Consider the following 21,226-nt stretch of genomic DNA (forward strand, 5'->3'; position numbering starts at 1 on the left):
TGAACACACAGCACAGAACTCAGAAAAGAGGTAAAAGCAAATGACCAGGGTTTGGAAAGGCTGCTAAGCACAGCCCCTGAAGAGACATGGAATTGATGGACACAAATCTAGTCAAGAGAGTTCTTCAGGGATGATTAATGTCACTCTTTAGCCAGAACACAGCCTCTTCTACCACAATCCATATCTCAGCAATCTACTGCTTGCTTAAATTCTCTAGTGAAAGTCCAAATAGAAAAAGGAGATGGAGCACGAGTATTCCGATCTCTGGAAAGGGACAAATATTTGAGAACCACTGTAAAAAAATATTAACTGTCAAACATTTTCAGAGTCAATGCCCAGAAATCTGGGCTTCCCCATTCTGGTTTCTCTCCATACCATGTCCAGAACTATTGACTTGAAACCAGCTAGGAGCGTTGGGAAGCAATTTGTACAAAAATCAACAAGAACTCCAACATGCTCTTTTTAAAAAATTTGGTGCATCTGTTTCCTTCATAGCACGATCTTTCTTAATTCAATTTAAACTTATGGCATCTGTTCATTTTTCAAAAATGTATAAAATAAACATTTTAGCAGACATAACTATATACTGGTTTTGGTTACGGTACTTCTTAGTAGAATTGCTTCATTTCTTTCCACAGTGTGGCTTTCTGATCAGAGCGTCCTTTGTGGTGAGTACCACATTAGACAGATCACAAATAGAACACACATCATCATCCATATATTTGAAGTGTAACATTTAGAAAGTCACAGCTCTGGCCTTTCAGGGAGAGTGTGATATTAATTACCTTGCTTCTGGCATAGAAATGACTAAAATGACCCGCACAATGAGGATGTCAAACTGTCTTTTTCAGTTTGACACCTGGACTGAAAATGCTAGGAATCTATGACACAATTAAATGCCTGAGATTATCAAACACAAGTTCAGACAGGGCTAATTTAGAAATTATTGTCACGACTCACTAAGGAACAGTCATAATTTGGGAGAAAAAAAAAAGTTTAAAATGGCAAAAGCTTCATTGAGGGACCAAATATATGGTTCCCACTTAGAAACTGAGCTGAAAGTCAAAGACATTTGCTTTATTTAAAATATAAATTGCAGAGATTAAAAGACATGTGTTTAAGAAGACTGTGGTATTGAGCTGTTTCCAGAAAAGAGCTGCTATTTCCATCAAGGAAAAGGACAAGCGTTTAAATTCTAGATCTCCCCTCTCCCTGCATGTTTTGGTAAAGAACAAGGAATTTACCTCTGACTAATGTCTGCTGAAGTTTTGCTTGGCGCCCATGCTGCCATTTGTTTCCACACAGAATAAATTGAGACGGGAAATGGTAAATGACTAAGTGTCAAATTAGGAGAAAACTAAGATCCATACGAAGATATACGCAGGCTCTCAAGGAGCCTCAAAGATATTCTAAGTCAACCTTTGAAAAGAAAAAACAACCAAGAGAAGCTTAAAAATTATAGGAAGTTGTTTTCTCTTCAGTTTTTTACCCAGCCCATGAAAATTCTCAAGCCATTTCAAAGAGACTGCCCGTGTCTGTTTGAAATATTAGTATTGAGACTATGAGTAACGAAGGTACTTCTGAAAGGCATGATGGAAGTAAACCAAAGCTAAGGGTGTGAGTGAGAAGGAAGATTAATATAAGAACATTACAAGCAAGCATAATGACAAACTCAAACGGGGCCCTAATTGGATAAATTTTCTTAGAAACAAAAAACACATGTTACATCATAAAGCTGAGATTAGTTTAGCAGTTTGTGTTTGGACAGTGGCAGGTTCTGGCCATGACAAGGATGGGTGTGGCATGGCGGGAATAGTTGATGTCGAGGAGGAGGAGAGCAGAACTTGAAACCTCTTAGCACCTGTGAGCTACATACACACACACACACACACACACACACACACACACACACACACACACGGAGGGAGGAAAGAAGGGAGGCGTGAGAGGCCAGCCTTCTTTTTGAGACTTTTCACACATCACCCCCCACAAGGAAAAAAGTAACTAGAGCCATCTATTCCCCAGAAGGTGCTTCCCTTGGTACGAAACATGACTTGGGGACATAAGGACACACACAGGCAGGGGTGCTGGCAGCAAGGCTGGCTGCTTGCCCACGAAAAACCATTAAAACAGAGTTGCTATTTCTTCTCCAGATTACTGAGACCACCTTAAAGGCACAGTCTTTCCGTTTCAGTCCTCAAATTACCAGCTCAAATATCATAAATGCAAAAAAACCCCTGGGACGGTATTGTGGAGCAGGCTCCCTGAGTTTCTTGGGTGGCCCCAGCTTTCTCTAGCCTGGATTTAGGCAAGGACCTTCAAGCGTGTATAGCACAGGTCTGGGGTAAGGGACTGCTACAGAGCTACATGAAGTGAAAAACCACAGACGAAGCCGGAGCCTTAATCCTAACCCTAACCCTAACCCTACAGACCCCCTCAAAAGCAAGATTCTCTCTACTTCTTAATTGTGACTGGGTTTATTTGGACCTAGAAAAGTGATGCTTCTTACATTTCAGGCTTTCTCTCTGCCTCCTTATAAATCTTCTTTGGAGGCAGAGGGCTGGGACCACAGCTATTAAATCAGCATACATGTGTTAAAGGCTGAGCATGCACCAGGCTCCTGGCAACGTTTTGCGGCACTGAGCCGCGCTTGTGCCCATGGAGCTGAGATTCCCATTGGTCGCCCACACACACCTGGTGACTTCTTTCCCAAGCCTCATTTCTAACACTAAAGGGAAAGATTTCATCTTCCATTTAAGGAATATCTGATGTTACTGGGCAGCTGGAGCCAGCTTTCTGGACTCTCAGATCTTTGCAGGGCCAATCTGATGTACGGATCCCAGCCAACCACAGTCTCTCTCATCCCTCTTAACACTGATCAAATGGTGACACTTAGCACATTACCAGTGACTCAGTCTTCTTACCTGTGAGTAGTCAATAGAGGAAAGTTGCTGTACCCAGCTGCCAGACCCTTCGCCACTCTAAGCGGCATCTCCTACTGACTATTTTAACAATATCTGCCAACTTAATACATTTACATACACAAAGTTCACAACAGATCCAGGGTAATCAACTACACCAAGCTTTAATGACTGTCCTTGCCCAGCAAGATAAACATGGTGATGAAAGGAGTACAGTTTAAAGGTAAATGTTTCCCAGCACTCCTTGTGAAAAGCGACACCCAGACAGGAAGAAAGAGAAAACGCAGAATCTGGAAATAAAGATGACACAGAGGTATCATCGCTATAGATACACCTGGAAAACAGGATACCCCTCTTCCCCAGAGGAAAGCCTATACTTCCGAGCCTGCTTTTAGCTTCTCTGTACCTGTATCTCTCATCAGTGCCCTTTCAGCCTGAGCCCAGTATCCAGGCTCAGAGCACTTCAGCGCTTACAAGATGCCGAGAAATTACAAGAAAAACTAACTGCCCTAAAAATATAAAAATAAAACTACATAACACGATTAATTCAGGTCAATCATATATTGATATATTAGCTTGACAGGGCTACAGTACAAAATACCATAGACTGGATGTCTTAAACAATGGAAATTCATTCCCTCATGTCTCCAGAAGGCCAGAAGTTTAAAATTAAGGCGTGAGCAGGATTGTTTCCACATGAGATCTCTGTCCTTGGATGGCTCTTCTTCCCCCTGTGTCTGTATATGGTCTTCCCTCTCTGTCTGTGTCCTAATCTCCTCATAAGGATATCAAGCATATTGGATTCAGATCTCAAGCTATCTTACCTTAATTATTTCTTTAAATATCCTGTCTTCAAATACAGTCAGATGCTGAGATACTAGGAGTTTTATAACACACAAAGTTTGCAAGGACACAATTCAGCCCATACTTCTAACAAAATTAAAAAGTGTAAAATACATCATGTCAATGTAATTGCTAAATTTAAAACTCACAAATATTTTTCATTTTGGGGACTAACTGTTAAGACTTTCTAGATCCTCCCAGTGATGATGAAACAATTTTACCTGGTTGCAAGTTAAATAAGTTATTAGTAGTCATATGTTCACTAGTCATAGGTGCAGTTTATATTCCTAGCCCACACTTTGTACAAACTCTACACTGGTCCACTCTGGTTGTGTGCTCACCACTCAGCTGTCTAATGTTGTCTCAACCTTGACAAATTCTTCAGATCTGCTACTTCTTCTTTCCTGACAGCTGCTCCATCAGTTCCCCAGGACAAAAACTGTGGTTCCCAGTTCTGGAGCTCTAGTTTTCACACAACCTAAATCCAGCAAGTAGGGAAGAAAACCTTGCAGCTCGCCTTCAAAATACATTCATATCAGACACATTCACGTCCCCCAGCCATGGCACACATTACCACTATCTCTTGCCTGATTACTGTTTTGGTCTCCTAACATCTCTTTTTACCCCTTTCCCACTACAGAGTATTCTTAATATGGCAGCCAGTGTGCCTCTTATAAATGTAAGCCAGACCCTGTGTTTCTCTTGCATTGAGAATAAAACTCAAGGCTCCAAGCTGAGCAGACAAAGCCTGCTACGTTCTGGCTTCTTTCTCCCTAACAGACTCCCTCCTCACTTGCCCCAGTCACAAGGACTCTTTGCTGTTTTTCCTATATGTCCAACATGTTCTGGCCTTTGTGAGTCTGCTGGAAGCTGCTTTTCCCTAAGCAATACTAAGTGCCTACCTCCCTTCAAGTCTTAGATCAAATCTAGCCTTCTTTGACAGGCTGCTTCTGATCACTATATTGAAAGTATCCCATCCCTTCTTTGCGGATTTGAAATCTCCCTTACCCTGCATTGTAATTTAAATCTAAAATGTCCCCCAAATTTTCATGTGGTCAGGTATGGGACTTTTGGCAGGTGATAGGATCATGGGAGTTCATAACTGAGGTGCTGCTAGGAGGTGGGGCCTGGTCAGAGGAGGTGGGACACTGGGAGCATAACCTGGAAGAACACATTCTTGTCCCTGGCTCACCCCTTCTCTCTCTGCTTCCTGGCTGCCATGAGCTGGCCAGCTTTCCTCTGCCAGACCCTCTGCCATACCATTTCTACCTCAGAGCCACCCATAAACTGAACCCTCTGAGAACTATGAGCCAAAGTAAACATCTCTTTTACTTTACGAAGGTTGAATATTTTGTGCCAGTGTTGGGAAAGTGACTAACACAGAAAAGTTGTAGCAGTGAAGCAGGGTTGTTACAATGACTGTACCTGACCGTGAGGTTCAGAAGCCTTTGGAACTTACTTGTGGAAAGAACTTGAGAAGGTTTGGAGGGGCTCTGCTGTAAGCAGAGCCTGATGGATGACTGTTTGGAGCTCAGAAGTGCAAAATGTTGACAGGAATATGGACAGGTAAGGCCAGGATGATAAGGTTCATTTGACAATGAGGACTCTATTAGAAACTGGATTAAAGACTATGCACATTTCACTCTGACAAAGAACTTGTCTTCATTTTGCCCACATCCTAAGACATTAAGTGAGGCTGATTTTAAAGATGGCAGGTTAATTGATCTGGCAGAGGAAATTTCAAGGCCCATCAAATTTCAGGCTGTGATATAGGTACTGTTGCTTTGCTTATTTTTAGCCAGATGTACGGGAGAATTAACACCAAAAAAGCAGAGCTGAGGGGGCTGGAGATTTAGCTTAGCAGCACAGTGCCTGCCTGGCAAGCATGAGGTCAAGCGTTCAATTCCTGGTACTGAAAAACAAACAAACAAACAAAAAAAGCAGAGCTGAGAGATGTGGAAATTTTGCAGCTTGGCTAGAAAGAAAGTGTATGTAGTGCTGAGGCCCAGGAGATTGCTGAAAAGATTATCATCATTTAAAGAAATCCAGGTATTTTGCCCTGGAATGATAGAAAAGAAAAGAAACTTGGAGGCATCTCAGGATTTTGACAGGCTCCATTGGTCACAGGTTCAAGGGTATACAAGTAAACCACTTTGAAAGACTTGGCTTGGATAAGAGAGCCCCAGGGTGCCTTGCTTACTCAGGAAAACCTAGGGAAAAGTATTGCCAAGTTCAGTCATCTGAGCCTATGCAGCCATGGTCCAAGGGGGCCCAACTGCTGTGCAAGCTGATAACAGACCTTGGTGTTATTCCTGTGGTGCTGGATTTTCAAATACAATATCTCCCTGACTTAGGAGCCTTTGAGTTGCAAACTTTCACAACAGTACCGTATGAGACTCACTTTATTGGCTTATGTATGAATCTGACTTATGAACAGTTCTCTCAGAACAGAACTCATCCATAAGTTATAGATTTACTGTCCACAGCATGCATGAGTTATGGGGTCATGGAGGCTTCCATTAAGATTTCTGAGGAGGGCTGGGATTATGTCTCCAAGATGGTGATCCATAAAACTGTGAGAGTAAAACTGGAGGTACAATGGAGACACTAGAATTTGGAGATACCAGTAACATGGAACACCAGGTGAGGACAGTTGTAGGCAATGAGCAAAGCCAGCTCACGAGAAAGGCCATGAGGGTAGGACTGTCTAAGCCCTTTGGAGCTCATATATCACTACAACCTAACACACAGGGCTACAGGATTTAATGTTTGCCCTGTTGGTATTTGATCTCACCTCTCATTTGGAATGGAAATGTTTACCCTGTTTCTTTATATGTAGGAAGTATTTAATGTTCTTTTTCATTTTTACAAGGGTCACACAGCTAAGAATTTGCCTTGGGTCTCAGAAGAGACCTTGATGAAAGTGCTAGGGCTTTGCCACTTCTAAAGGATGAACTAAATGCATTTTGTATAATGAGATGGATATGAGCCTTTTGCGGAAGATAGGAAGAATGTTATGATTTAAATCTAAAATGTGCCCCCCAAATCCCAAGTATCCAGTGATGGGCTTTCCAAAGGTGATTGAATTATTGTGACACGATGATCATCAGTGGATTAATCCATTAATAAATTCATAGTTGAATGTGCTGTTAGAAGGTGAGGTCTAGTTGGAAGACATAGGGGTGGGACCTGGAAGGGTATAGTCTCCTGGCTCTTCTCTTTTTCCTCTTTCTTTCTCTCTGCTTCTCGGCTGCCATAGGTTGGGCAGCCTTCCTAGGCTATATCCTTCTACCATGCCATTTCTGCCTTGGAGCCTGCTAATCATTATCTGAACCTCTGCAGTCATAAGCCAAAATAAACCTCTACTACTTTAAGTTGCAGGTTTTGAGTGCTTTGTCCCAGTGATAGGAAAGTAATACAATGTGGTCTATGCTTCCCTCCTGACACAGCGTCTACTACATTCCAGCATGCCTTTTTTATGGTTTTGATCTAAAATATCTCTAAAAGTCTTTTGTTTGGAGGCAAGGCCTGGTTGAGTCAGGTAGCAGATGACCTGGAATAGTGTATCCTTGTCCCTGGTTCCTTTATTTTTTCTGCTTCATGACCACCATGGTGTGAGCAACTGACCTCTACCATGCCTTTTCACCATACTGTTTGTGCCTAGGAGTTGGACAGCCATAGACTAAACCCACCAACACCCTGAGCCAAAATGAACCTCTCCTCCTTTAAATTACAGGTATCAGGCGTTTTGTCCACTAAAAGGAAAGTGACTAAAACACATTCCATATTATATTTATTGCTTCTGCTGCCTCCACTGTCTCCTTGGTCCATATATGATCCATGTGAGGTAAGAAAGTTTTGCTCGCTAGTATATCCCCTTTGCCTGGACTGAAGCCTGCCACACTAAACCCTACTCAATAAATATTTGTTGAGTGAATGACTACATGAATGAGTGCAAGTTTATTTTTTTTGGAAAATTACATCAAAAGGTGCTATTTAATACTGGAGGTGGAATAATTTTTTTTTTTTTTTTTTTTTTTTGGTTTTTCTCCGGTACCGGGAACCGAACTCACGACCTTGTGCTTGCCAGGCAGGCGCTTTTGCCGCTGAGCTAAATCCCCAGCCTCGAGGTGGAATAATTTTAATAATTGGCAGAGGAAATGGCACTTTTAAAAGTCAGAAGGCCATGTCTCTCTTTATAATGTACTCTGATGGTTTCCTCTACCTGTTTCTTCCTCTAAAACTTTTACAAATCCTAATGAACTATTTCTCATATCCTGACTTCTAGGATGACTATTCACCTTCTTCCTATTTCCTTACCTTAATAGCCCCAACATACATCCTTCTTTCCCAGAACCAGGTATTTTCTGTTCCATTTCCATCACAAAACAACTTCCCACAGTTGCCATCAGATGCCATCAGACAGTCTGGATTTGTACCCATGCTTCACTTTATCCATCTATACAATGAAGATAATAGTAACTATGCCATGGAGTCATATAAAAATTAAAGAAATTAATTAATAAAAATTCCCTCGAATAGTGCCTAATACGCAATAAAAACATTCTAAGGGTTGACCACTTTTATTTCCAATATTAGTGTATCATAGAGAAATTCATTTGATTCAGATTTGCACTGTATTTTGTTTTAAATGGTATTATCAACGTAACTGAAAAGTAAAACAAAACAAAAATAAAAATTCTATCTGGATCCTCAAAAATATAAGGCCAGGTCTTTGCTAAATTTGGAATGCTCTACTTTAAATATAGATTAGTGGCATGGTGAAAATTCACTTTGGAAAAGTTCCAAAGGAAACTGCAAAATGATGGGCAATTACAACCTGGAGTAAAACAAAAGACTCTTAAAATATGAAAACTGAGAGAGACATGCCACAAATATTCAGATGCTATTGACAGAAAAAAATCTGAGCTATCGAGAACAGGAATCCTGGGCTGCCAGTAACAAGGGCCACACTTCTAATTAGAGGCTCTGCATCACTTTCAGTTCACTTTTCATATGAGCAGCCATATGCAGGTTAACTCACATATGCAAGGGAAGGTATCATTTATTTAATAACAGCTAGTGCTTCTCCAAAGAACTCTAGTGTGATCATATATAATAGGTAACAATAATTTGGTAACTTCAGAGGGATAAATGGTTAAATTGTTCACTCAAATTCATTCTGAGGAGACTTGCTGAAAACTCATGAAACAGTTATCCAGGATATAAGGTCAGTTCATGAGCAGGAGAGAAATTTATAACAGACATTTAAAATTATAAATGACCCTAAATGATCATTTTGCACCTGAGAAAAATGAATAAATGAAGAGGTTATGTGTATGGCAAAAGAAAAAAACTTCCCCTAGAGATACCACTGTAATGTAAAGATAATAAAAGATTAAAAATATATATTAACTGCCAGTGTCAAAGAGACTAGAGAGTAGCTACATGCCTATGAGTGATTTCAACAAAATTCTGTAAGGCAGAAATCCAGCAGGGAAGTGATGTCTGAAGCATGTAGGGTGGAGGAAGAGTTGGCAAGTACTCAGTGAGGAGAATTTGAGCAAAAGGACAGGTGGCTGGCCTTGCAAGATTCCCCAGAAACTTAGAAACCAGATATTTTGGTACAGCAAAAGTGCAAATGAAACTTAAGGCTAAAAACCAGAGGATTATTTAAAGATAATAAATTAAGCAACCAGTACTCCAGGCCTACTACATAAATAGAATGTTGCTACTGAGACTTATTACTTCCAAAACTGATGAATCAGAGTTTCTTTTCTGAAAAGTTAATATCCACCCTCCTCAAAAAAGACCTCCACATTCTGGGTTTTGGTGGACTCCCAGCATTATAGTTCCCTGTCCATCTGGTAATCATTAAACAAAGCACACTCAAATATACAAAGCCCCTGATCTACTTTTGGAATGTTATTCCTAATATGAATAAGAAACTTGGGATTGGTAAAAAAAAAAAAAAATGTAAAAAAAAAAGAACGTTTATGATAAACAGGAAACATAATTCCAGAAGGAAGTGTTAATGCAGGAAACAGTAAAGCACTAAAACATAAAACTCTACATTCTCCAAGAAATTGAATACTTCATCTATAAAATGAAAGCAGAATGTTTCAATGAAGGAATCAATAAGAAATGAGATAAATTCTTACAAATTAAGAATATGAGACTCATGGAACTGGACCATAGCTTAATGGTAGAGTGTGTGTCTAGCATGTATGAAGCCCTAGATTCATTCTTAGCCCCCTCCCCCAATATGAATGCCAAGAAAACAATTCAGTAGTTAAGGGAAAGACTGAGTTGAGGAAATCTAAAAGAAAAAAAAAAAACTGAAGACAAAGAATGGTATGGGAGAAACAATAAAAAACCAAGAGACATAATATATGAGGTCCTACAGTAGACAAATAAGAATTTGGAGAAAAAATAGAGAGATCAGAGGTGTAAAAATTAACAAATATATAATATGAGAAAATTTGAGTTGAAAAAGTAAGACTCCACAGTTAAAAATCCCACTTTAATAAATGAAAAAATGAATGAGTAAAAAAATCTAAGGACATCAGAATAAAATTTCAGGATACCATGAATTAAGAATTTAATAACTTCCTAAGAGAAAAATCAAGTAACATACAAATATCAGATATCAGAGGCAACATTACATCCTATTAAACAGTACAAGGAAAAGTGCTTTCAACTGAAGTTCAATAGTTTTGGGGGTGAAACACAGATATTTTAAGACAAAAATCTGCAATTATATCAAGACATACTGAAGTTAAATGAAAAAGCAAACAATATCAAAGGCAAAGATCAGCAGAGGTTCAACCAAGATGCACATAAATGTGGTTCAAGGGATGTCTGATGCTGTAAGACTACAAAGCCATGAGCCCAGATTAAAGGAAGAAAATCAGGAGTTGAGTAAGAGGTTTCCTGGAAATCAAGGGCACAATAAAATATCAAATTTTGTTGAATATTTCAGAACTTAAAGACATAATAAGTGAAAGCAATGCCAAAAAGTTACTAATAATAGAACTCCAGATAAACAATGGATTGTGTACAAAAAGAAGGACTACAAGTGACTGTGACTTTTTAAATTGTGATAAAGTGACATAACATAAAATCCACCATTTTGCCATTTAAAGTGTATAGGGCTACCTTGTTTTCATTACTACAGATTTGTAGTATGTTTTGAAATCAGAATGTACTAGTCCTTTAACTGCTCTTTTTGTATTCAGGATCTCTAGCAATTTAATATGAATTTTAGCATCAGCATTTCTATTTCTGGAAAAAAAAAAACTGGTGGGATTTGTATAGAAATTGTATTGAATCTTGGACTTATGTTAGATAATGTCACCTTGTTTAGAAATCATAAGCTTTCTAACCCGTGAACACAAGATGTCTTTCTATTTATTTAGATCTGTTTTTATTTTTTTTTCAAATCTTCTGTTGCGGTTTTTGTGGAGACTGTGAATAACTGCAATCTCTTTGTTTTAGGTCCATTTAGATTTTTTATTTCTTCTTAAATCACTTGGTATTTTGTGTGTTTCTAGGAATACATCCATCTCATCAGTGTTATCTAATTTGTTCACATATTATTGTTTAAAATAATATCTTACAATTATTTGTACTTATGCCAGATAATGAGTAGTTTTTTCTCTTTCATTTCTGATTTTACCAGTTTGAGTCTTTTTTCCTTTTCTGGGTAAAGGCTTGTCAATTTTGTTCACTTTTTTAGAAAACCGGTTCTTGTTTTATAGATTACATTAGTTTTCCATCCTCTGTTTTATATGTCTTCACACTAATATTTATTATCTTCTTTCTGCTAACTGTGGCTTTCTATTGCCCTTCTTTTTGTAGTTCCTCAAGGTACAGTTAGGTTATTGATTCAAGATCTTTCTTATTTTTAGTATAGAGCTATAAATTTGTGAGGCTGTAAATTTTGCATAGATATAACTATTATCTTTGGCCCTTTGGTTATTTAAAAGTACACTGTTTAATCTCGACATATTTGTGAATTTTCTTGTTTCCTTCTATTATTTACTTCCAGTTTTATTCCATTGTGGTGAGAGAAAATAAATTACATAATTTTAAAGTTTTAAAATTTATTTAGATTTTTTTATGGCCAATATGTGGTCTTCCTCAAAGAATATTCTGCATATACTTAAAAAGAATCTATATTCTCCTATGGTTGGTGCAGTGGTCTGTTTATGCCTGTTAGGTCAGTTGGTTCATAATGCTGTTTAAGTGACTATATGACTTTGCAGTGAATAATAATTACGTATTGCAATAATTAAAACACTAGTACAGGTGAACTTCAGGAAGGCCTGAAGCTTGAGCCTGTTCAAGCATCCTCCTGGGAAATTCTGTAAGAGGATCAGGTTTCAAGGGTAGAAAAATGACCATAGTTTCATGAAGCAATATTATATTAGAGAAATAAATAACAGACAACCAAATTGAGTTGAGAATTGTGTATATCAAAATGTTCCCCAGCAGCAGTTTTTGAAAGAACCTGAAGTAGAACCAAGAGAAAATCCACTCTTCCAAGACTCAAAATTGCAGTTTATTCTCAATTTGAAGATGAATAAACCAAAATAACTAACATATATTGTTCCTCTGGAAAATAATTGTAGAACACAATGAATGGAACACTGTTTTAAGGACATGGGAAAATTAAATTGTTACAGGAACCAAAAAATTCCATGCACAATAATTCAAATAGAATCCAAAGAGGTAATAAGACAAATTGAAAAGACAAAAGAAAATTGAAAAGATAGGATAAAATGCAAAGAAATACGCTAAAAATCAAAGTGGAAATGGAGAATAAAAAGCTGTCATTTAAAGCTATAATTATAGTTGTAAAATTAAAAATCACCACTTGTAGTCAGAATAGAAGGATGTTTGGCTGGCACTGATAGGTGTTTACCTGACATGCATTCATTTCATTCTGCACACACGGTACATTTCCCATGCGGTCTTCCCCACAGACAAGGTGAAGTGACTAAGTTCTGACCAACAGAATATATTACAAAAAGATACATTCCATTTTCGGGCCAGGCCCATAAAAGTTTCCTCCACTCTCCTCCTTTGCCAATCTGATCATAAGAATTTACCAGAGACCTCTGAGATTCTAAGGATAGTAGAACATGAAGTGGAAGGAGGTCTAACACCCTAAATAATTGCTTAATATACAGTTTTCCAGTATTCTGGAAACTCAGTTTGACTCTGAGTGGGAAATAAACATCTGTTATGCTAAACTATTGAGACTTGGGTACCATCACACTAGCTAAACAAACCAATCGTGTAAACAACCAAAGCAGCAAGATGGAGGGAAAACATGAGCCATTCCCTCAAACAACAGAAAAAAGGTTAAGAGGCAGTAGATACAAAAGAAGATGATGGACATGAAGGATAAAGAAGAAAGATCCAGACTTAGGCTGTAACTGAGGGGTAGAGCTCTTGCCTTGCTTTGTGAGGAATTGGGTTTGATCTCCAGGACCAGAATTATAACAAAATCCATAGTTCTTTCTTCATTAGAAAGCCTTTTTAAAAAAAATCTTGCGGCAGAATCAGCTATCAAAGGTGTAGTTAAATACAAAGTACTGTAGTAAAATATTATCTGGTACCAAAAATTGAAAAAGCTCACTATATTTCGGGCATAATTAATAAGATTCTCACATATTTGGAGAACTCTAGATTTTGAAAGACCAATTCATTTTATCTTTCTCCACACCCTCCAATGGGAAAACCAAACAAAGCAAAACATCACACTGCTTATGCTTTCAGCATTACAAGACAAGAAGGGAGAAAGTTCCATAACATCAAATACTTGCAGCTAATTTTTTTTAAATCCCCACACATTTCTTACCACTTATCTGCCACCACAAGCTTATGGGTGTGGAAAATAGGAAAGGGGAATATTTTGACAGTGTGAAAAACAGAAGATGGTAGTGAAAACTTTAGATGAAAAATTAACCCAGAGAAAGAAAATGAACAATACAACATAAAGTACTAAACTCAGATCACAACTTGATAGTTCACAGTTTTAGTTACAGAGAACATGTTTAAAACAAATTAGAATTAGAAGTTGCAACCTCAAAGAGGTCCAGCTTCTGGGGTCAAAACAAATACATGAGGAAATGAAGAAAAAGAATACGGAATTCTGTGATAAGAAAAACACGATATAAGACACACAAGCGCTTTTCCCTGTCCTTGTCCTCCATCACCAGCTTCACAAAAGGAGCTATGTAAACTGACAGGACAGGATGATGGTGAACAAGGGGCTCTACCTTTGAAATAAACAAGATTAGAAAAAAAGCAGATCACACCCATGGAATAGCGCTGTAAAAGGCAGAGCAAGCTCATAACAGCTCTGCTTATTAAAAACATTATCTAGAAATCTAAATATGAAGTTAAGGAAAACTATAACACTTAAGGCTGAACTAAACATCTTCCAACAATCATTTGTGATATTAAAATTAACTTGATTTAAAAATATAAAAACAAATAAAAAGCAATGACCAAAATAACCACCCTGGAGAAAAGAAAGTAAGTGTTGATTGAACAGAGGAAAACATAACAGGAAAAGATAGCATCGGACATAAAAACTGAATGTTAAGGTGGGTGTCCAGGTAAGAACATATGTCAGTGAAAACCTAATCTTAAAAAAAACCTCCAATTTAGGGGCTCGGGATTTAGCTCAGCGGCAAAGCGCCTGCCTGGCAAGCGCAAGGTCGTGAGTTCGGTTCCCAGTACCGGAGAAAAACAAAAACAAACAAACAAACAAAAAAAAACCCTCCAATTTAAAAATCAAGACAATAAAGTACGTTGAAGAAAAATCAAAACAGTAATCTAAGAAAAGTGAAGGAAGTGGAAGACAGCCAGAGCAGTTACAACATGTGTATATGAGATCCCTGAAGAAGAGAAGAAAAACAATGAGGTAGAATAAATACTTAAAATGATAAACCAAGGAAAATGCTTCCATATAAAAGAATAATTGGGCCAGAGATATAGCTCAGTGGCATAACTGCTTGCCTGGCAAGCGCAAGGTCCTGAGTTTGATTCCCGGTACAATAAATAAATAAATAAATAAATAAATAAATAAATAAAAGAATCATTGAATCTACACAATAAACAAGCCCACTGAGTACTACAGAAAATTTTCACAGAATGATCAGAACGTAAAGAAAAGAAAAATGTCCACAGGGCCTTCAAGCCATAAAAAGGTGAAATATTTTCAAATGCAATAGAATCATACTGTCATTAGACTTCCAAAATACAGCACATAATGCTAAGACAACAGTAGAGCAAGATTTTCCAGAAATTTAAAAATGAAAGTGGAACCAAGGGTGTTATATATAGACAAGCTGTCTTCGAGGGGTGGAGTGATAGAGAAGCAGCTCTGCCTGTGCCAGAGCTCCAGAAGGGCTACGCACACGCCCTTTCTGATGAATCTGTTAGATGATAAGCTTAATCCTACCAAAGACTGACAGAAAAAGTCTGGTGAAGAAACTGCTGTATTTTGTAATTAATGCAGGGCTAACGCTGAAACAAACACAAGGTCATAGGTGAAAGGATAATGCATAAATGTTATATATTTGATAACATAAAAATTCAACCAAGGCAAGGTGAAAAAATAGGAGATGCAAACTAGAAAAATAGAATAAGACTTCTCTATAAGGTAGTAGGTAAAAGTCTAAGGATTCATCCAAAACTGTCATATTAGATAGTAAGGAAAAATAGGATGATTAAAGTGCCTATAAATATCATCAATAGATACTGTTGGTAAAATTATCAATTTATACTTTAGCAGTACAGTGCTCGCCTACCATGTATGAGGCTCTGGGTTTGATCTCCAGTGCTACAAAAAATTAAAAGTAAAGACCTATAGCAATAAAAACTAGTTACTTGGATAAATACATAAACAACCCTAAAAATCCCCCAAATGAATAAAAAGCAAACATAATAAATATAATACAAAAAGTAATCACAACATAAAATAATATGACAAAATTGAGAACAAGCATGGCAGCTGTATCAATAAAGATGAACTGGTTTGCTTCACCTACTGAAAGAAAATTATTTTCAAATTGACTTATAAACAAAATCCAACTCTTTGATGAGTAAGAGGTATACCTAAACACAATGATTCAAAAAAGGTTAAAACTAAAGAAATCCATTTTCTTACAATGTATATAAGAATAAAATTCAAGCTGATAAGAAATCTAAAGTTTAAGAAAAATAAAATACAAGTCTACAAGTACTTGGATGGTGTCTTTGATAATATGGTTTATTGGGGAAAACTGTAATGAAAGATCCAGATGCAATAAAATGTTGATCAATTTGTCTACATAACATTTAAAAACACTTTTGAATGACAAAAACATAATCAAAAGCAAATGATAAACTAGGAGAAAACATCTGAAGTTCACATCACAGTTCAAGGGTTAATGTCAGCAAAACCTGAGGGGGGGGAGAAATACAAAATAACATAGAAAAATGGGTAAAAGACATGAATGAACAATTTATTAAAAGAGCTTAAAAATTATTCTTAAATATGTGAAAAGATGTACTCTGTTAGCAAATCTATGAAAACATAGGTCTTTTCATACATTGCTGGTGGGAAAGTGAAATAATACAACTTCTGTGAAGGGAACTGGGCAAGTTTTAAATATCTAAAAAAATATTCATTTAGGTTTTTGATGCAGCAATCTCACATTTAAGATTTTATTTTGGAAATGTACCTACAACAACGTAACAGTAGGCATTCAAGAGGTTACTAAATGAGATAATATTTGTAAATAGAAAAAACTGGAACCTTCTAAATGTCCAAATTCACAAGCTCAGCTGACTATGAAGGGCAGATGGACAGGGTATGACGAAGGGAGACATCCCACAGACACACACTGTCTATGCAACATGTCATCCAAGAATACATGAGTCTAAGCATGAGATGACATCAGACAAATCCAAAATTAATATTCCATTTAAAAAGGAAAGAGGGGGACACTATTATTCAAAATGTTTTGATATGATTAACAACAACAAGAAAATGCTGTGAAAATATACCAACCTCACGTAGGCTAAAGAGACACAGCAACTAACCATGACATGTGAGTCTAGACTGGATAGCATGCTGGGGGGAAAAACGTGCCAGAAAAGGGCATTATCAGATCAACTGAAAACATGAGAAAATGGATGAGGTAAAAAATGTAGTATTTTTCCTTGCTGGAGGAGTGGTAATAGCTGACTTCAAAATATACTATAGACCTGTAGATGAAAATAGAATGGTACTAGCATAAGAACAGACATTTAGGGGCTGGGGATTTAGCTCAGCGGCAAAGCGCCTGCCTGGCAAGCGCAAGGCCGTGAGTTCGGTTCCCGGTACTGGAGAAAAACCAAAAAAAAAAAAAAAAAGAACAGACATTTAGACCAATAGGATAGGATAGGCTAGGAATTTGATAGGCTAGGAATTCGAAAGCATAGGACAGGATAAGGCAGGATAAGACAGGACAGGACAGGGTAGAGTGGGGTGGGGGTGTGATGGGATGGGATGGGATGGGATGGGATGGGATGGGATGAGATGGGATGGGATGGATGGGGTAAGATCAGTAGGATGGGATAAGTTATGACCAGAAATAAACCCACTCATCTAACTTAACACATCTGGTTCTTAACAAAGTCACAAAACACGTTGGGGAAAAGATGACCTCTTTAACAAATGGCACTGGGAAATCTGAATACTTACATGTAAGATTGGACCTAGAGGACTATATCTTTTTTCTGTGCAAAGATCAACTCAAAATGGATCAAAGACTGTATTGTAACACCTAAAACTTTGAAACCACTAGAAGAAAACAGGGGAACTACTTCAAGATATAGTCATAGGCAATGACTTCCTAAATAGGACTCTTAATAGTCTTGGAAATAATAGCAAGAATAGACAAATGAGACTGCATCAAAATAAAGCCCTTCTGCACAGCAGAGGAAACAGTGGAGTGAGGGGCAGCCAGAGAGTTAATATCTGGAATTTACGTATGAAGAACTCAAAAACTTAACACCAAAAGAACAAGCAATCCAATCAGTATGTGGGCAAATGAAGTGAACAGACATGTCTCAAAAGAAGTACAAATGACCAACAATTATATGAAAAAAAATTCAACATTTTAGCTAGCAGGAAAATGTAACTCAAAACCGCACTGAGATCTCATCTTATCCCAGTCAAAATGGCTATAACCAAGAATACAGAAATAATAAGTGTTGATGAGTATTGGGAAACAGGAACCCTTCTACATTATTAGTGGGAATGTAAATGTAAATCAGTATGGAGGTCCTCAAAAAACTGAAAATAGAACTATCATATGAAGCAGCTATACCATTTCTCAGTATATACCTAAAGAAATCAAAGTCAGCATACTATAGATATCCACTTATTCATGCTTCTTATGGCAACATTCACAACATCCGACTTACAAAATCAGCTTAGGTGTCCATCAATACAAGATTGGATAAAGAAAATGCATTCTATGTACACAATGGAGTACTATTCAGCAATAAAGATGAACAACATCAGTTCATTTGGGGAAAAATAGATGGAACTGGGTGTCATCATGTTAAGCAGAAGTATGTGATATGCGTAGATGAAAATGTCACAATGAAGCCTAGCATTCTGTATAATTAATGTGTGCTACTAAACTATATTCCCTGTGGTCTTAGGAAATGCACGCTGAAGTATTTAGGGCGAATGGTGATGATGTGCATAACTTACTCTCAACTGGTTTCAAACAAAGGTGTGGGAGCGGGAGGGACAGTAGGATGGGAAGGGAGAGGGAACAAAAACAAATGAAATCCAATGCTAGCTACTGAATCTGGATAAAGCATACAGGAATGTTGTTTGTGCCAATCATATTCTTGTAATTGTTTGGTAAATTGGAAATTACTTTTTAAAAAATTTTTAATTTAAAGTTATACAGCTAAGGGCAGAATCAATTCTAAACTTATTTAGTTATGAACGATATGTTCTTTAAAAAACCAAAATCAAGCTGGACTAGAAACTTCGTCTTGGATTTTTTTCTGCCCTGCTACATACCAGAAGAAAGGAGACAACAATTATAGGCATTTGGCATAACATACTTGTAACATAGATTTTATGCCTGGTCAAGTTATTTTTCATTTGGGAAAGCATCAGAAAAATTGTCTTGTAGATTCAAGGGCTTGGGAAATACATCATCCTTGTATCCTTCTTAAAAATTTACCTGCAGATACATCACAGACAATTATAATTCCAGTGGTAGTAGTGCTGAGTGCTGAGTAAAAGAACTGCCACTGTAGTAAAAGCCAATTAATGTAGTAGTAACACTAAAAAGTCATCCTAAATAAATAAATTCATATTAAATTTAGATTTTCATAGATTGAGCAGATACATAATATAAAACAATATACAAATCACAAAATGCAATTTTATTAACAAAATCTGGACAATTGGTAGAGAGAATGATAGAAAGAGAAATACGAGAGCTAAGTTCCTTATTTTGTAGTGGGAAAATCAGAATATAATGAACACTAAACTTTGAAATTTTGTAAAAAGAAAAAAGTAAGTGAAAAAATATAGAAAAGTGTAAAGGTACGTGTGATAAAAAGGCAACTTTTCTGGTTCTACAGAAAACTGCTGGCCCTAAGTGAGGAAAAGAGCCAGGAAAAGTTTTTGTTATGGTCAGAATTGCAGAGCAGTAGTGTTGTTGTTGCTTTCTTATAATAGCTAAACTGTACAACTCAAGTGTGTCCATCAGCAGGGGAATGGATATATAATTTAGCTTTCAAAATGAAGGACATAGGCTGAAAGACCTTCAGCAACAACAATAAAAAACCTGATTTAAAAATAAGCAAAGACACCAAGGCATGGTGATGCACCCCTATAATCCTAGCACTCGCAAGGATGAGATAGGAAGATCATAAGTTTGAGGCCAGCTTGGGCTACAAAGTGAGTTCAAGGCCAGCCCGAATAGTGAAACCCTGTCTCAAAAAAGACAAAAATAAAAAAAAAAAATAAAATTATAGTAAAAGGCACATTTCCATTAATCCTGCTCCCTTCAAATACACTGGCCAATAAACACATGAAAAGATACCCAGCGCCATTAACAATTAGGAAAATTCAAATCAAAAGTACAGTGAGATACCTCTTCATCCCAATTAGGATGGTTACTCTCATAAAAACAGAAAATACGTTTTTGACAAATTTGTGGAAAAACTGGAATCTTTGTGCACTATTGGTGGGAATGTACCACAGAATGGTACAGTCTGTGTGACTGCTCTTTAAAAAATTAAAAATAGAACTACATATGATCTGGCAACTCCATTTCTGGGTACATTGTTAAAATAGTCAAAGAGGTATTTGTACACCTAGGTTTATAGCACATTTGCTCACAATAACTAAAATGTGGAACCAATCCAAGTGTCCATCAACAGGTGATGAGTATTCAACAGCCTTCAACAGGAAGGAAGTAGTCATGCTCCAAATGAATGATCCTTGAGGACACTGTGCTAAGTAAAATAAGCTAGTTGTAAAAAATAAATAAATACTAGGATTCCACCTCCATGGTACTGGTGAGAGACAGAAAGCAGGAGCTGAGGAAAGAGGACAGTGGGTAACTACTGCTTAAGGAATATGGAGCTTCAGTTGTGCAGGCTGAAGAACTGTGGAGATGGATGATGAAATGGTTGCACAGTATGAATATACTTCATGCTGCTTAGCTGTACATATTAAAATATTTAAGAATCAATTTTATGTTATATGTATTTTACCACAATAAAAATTTTGTAAGAAAAAAAATGAAACACTTTTAAGATTTATGAGAAAAACTGTGCCTCCAACAAATAACTCTTCCTTTTAAGGGTAACAGGTCCTGGCTTGACACTGAATCTTGGTGGAGACCACTGACTATGGGACACCGGGTGCCCAGAATCCCAATATTTACCATTCATGAAATGGGTGCTATTTGATCTATTTGGCCACAAAGTTGGAAATTCCAAGTGCTCAACCATTACAGAACGATGACAGATACGAGGCAATGCCTAACCGTTCTTGAAGGCATAAAGAAGTCACACGAGGAGGATAACCACGAGCTCAGAAAGCTTCCATTGTCCACACCGTGGCATGTTCAGTCTGTACCAGTGACTTCCAGGTCAATTCCTGATGACCCACTGACAAAGGAGGAAAACAATGAAAGGTAGATTTACAGATGACTATATCATATACTGGAGTCAGTCCTAAATGGACTGTTGTAATTATAACAGCCACATTTTAATGTGAGGCCTGAACATTGGGAAAAACATATACTGCCAGTGGGCAATACCCTACCTGTAAGAAGAGATGGTTGGGACTAAGGTCCTGCATTGATCTATGGAGTGGCTAAGAACTGACCATATGGTCAAGGGTGATATAGTTTTTTTTGAAAAGATATATA

This window comes from Chinchilla lanigera, unplaced genomic scaffold (genome assembly GCF_000276665.1).
Source record: "Chinchilla lanigera isolate Chin_1 unplaced genomic scaffold, ChiLan1.0 scaffold00002, whole genome shotgun sequence".
In the NCBI taxonomy this organism is placed as follows: domain Eukaryota; kingdom Metazoa; phylum Chordata; class Mammalia; order Rodentia; family Chinchillidae; genus Chinchilla; species Chinchilla lanigera.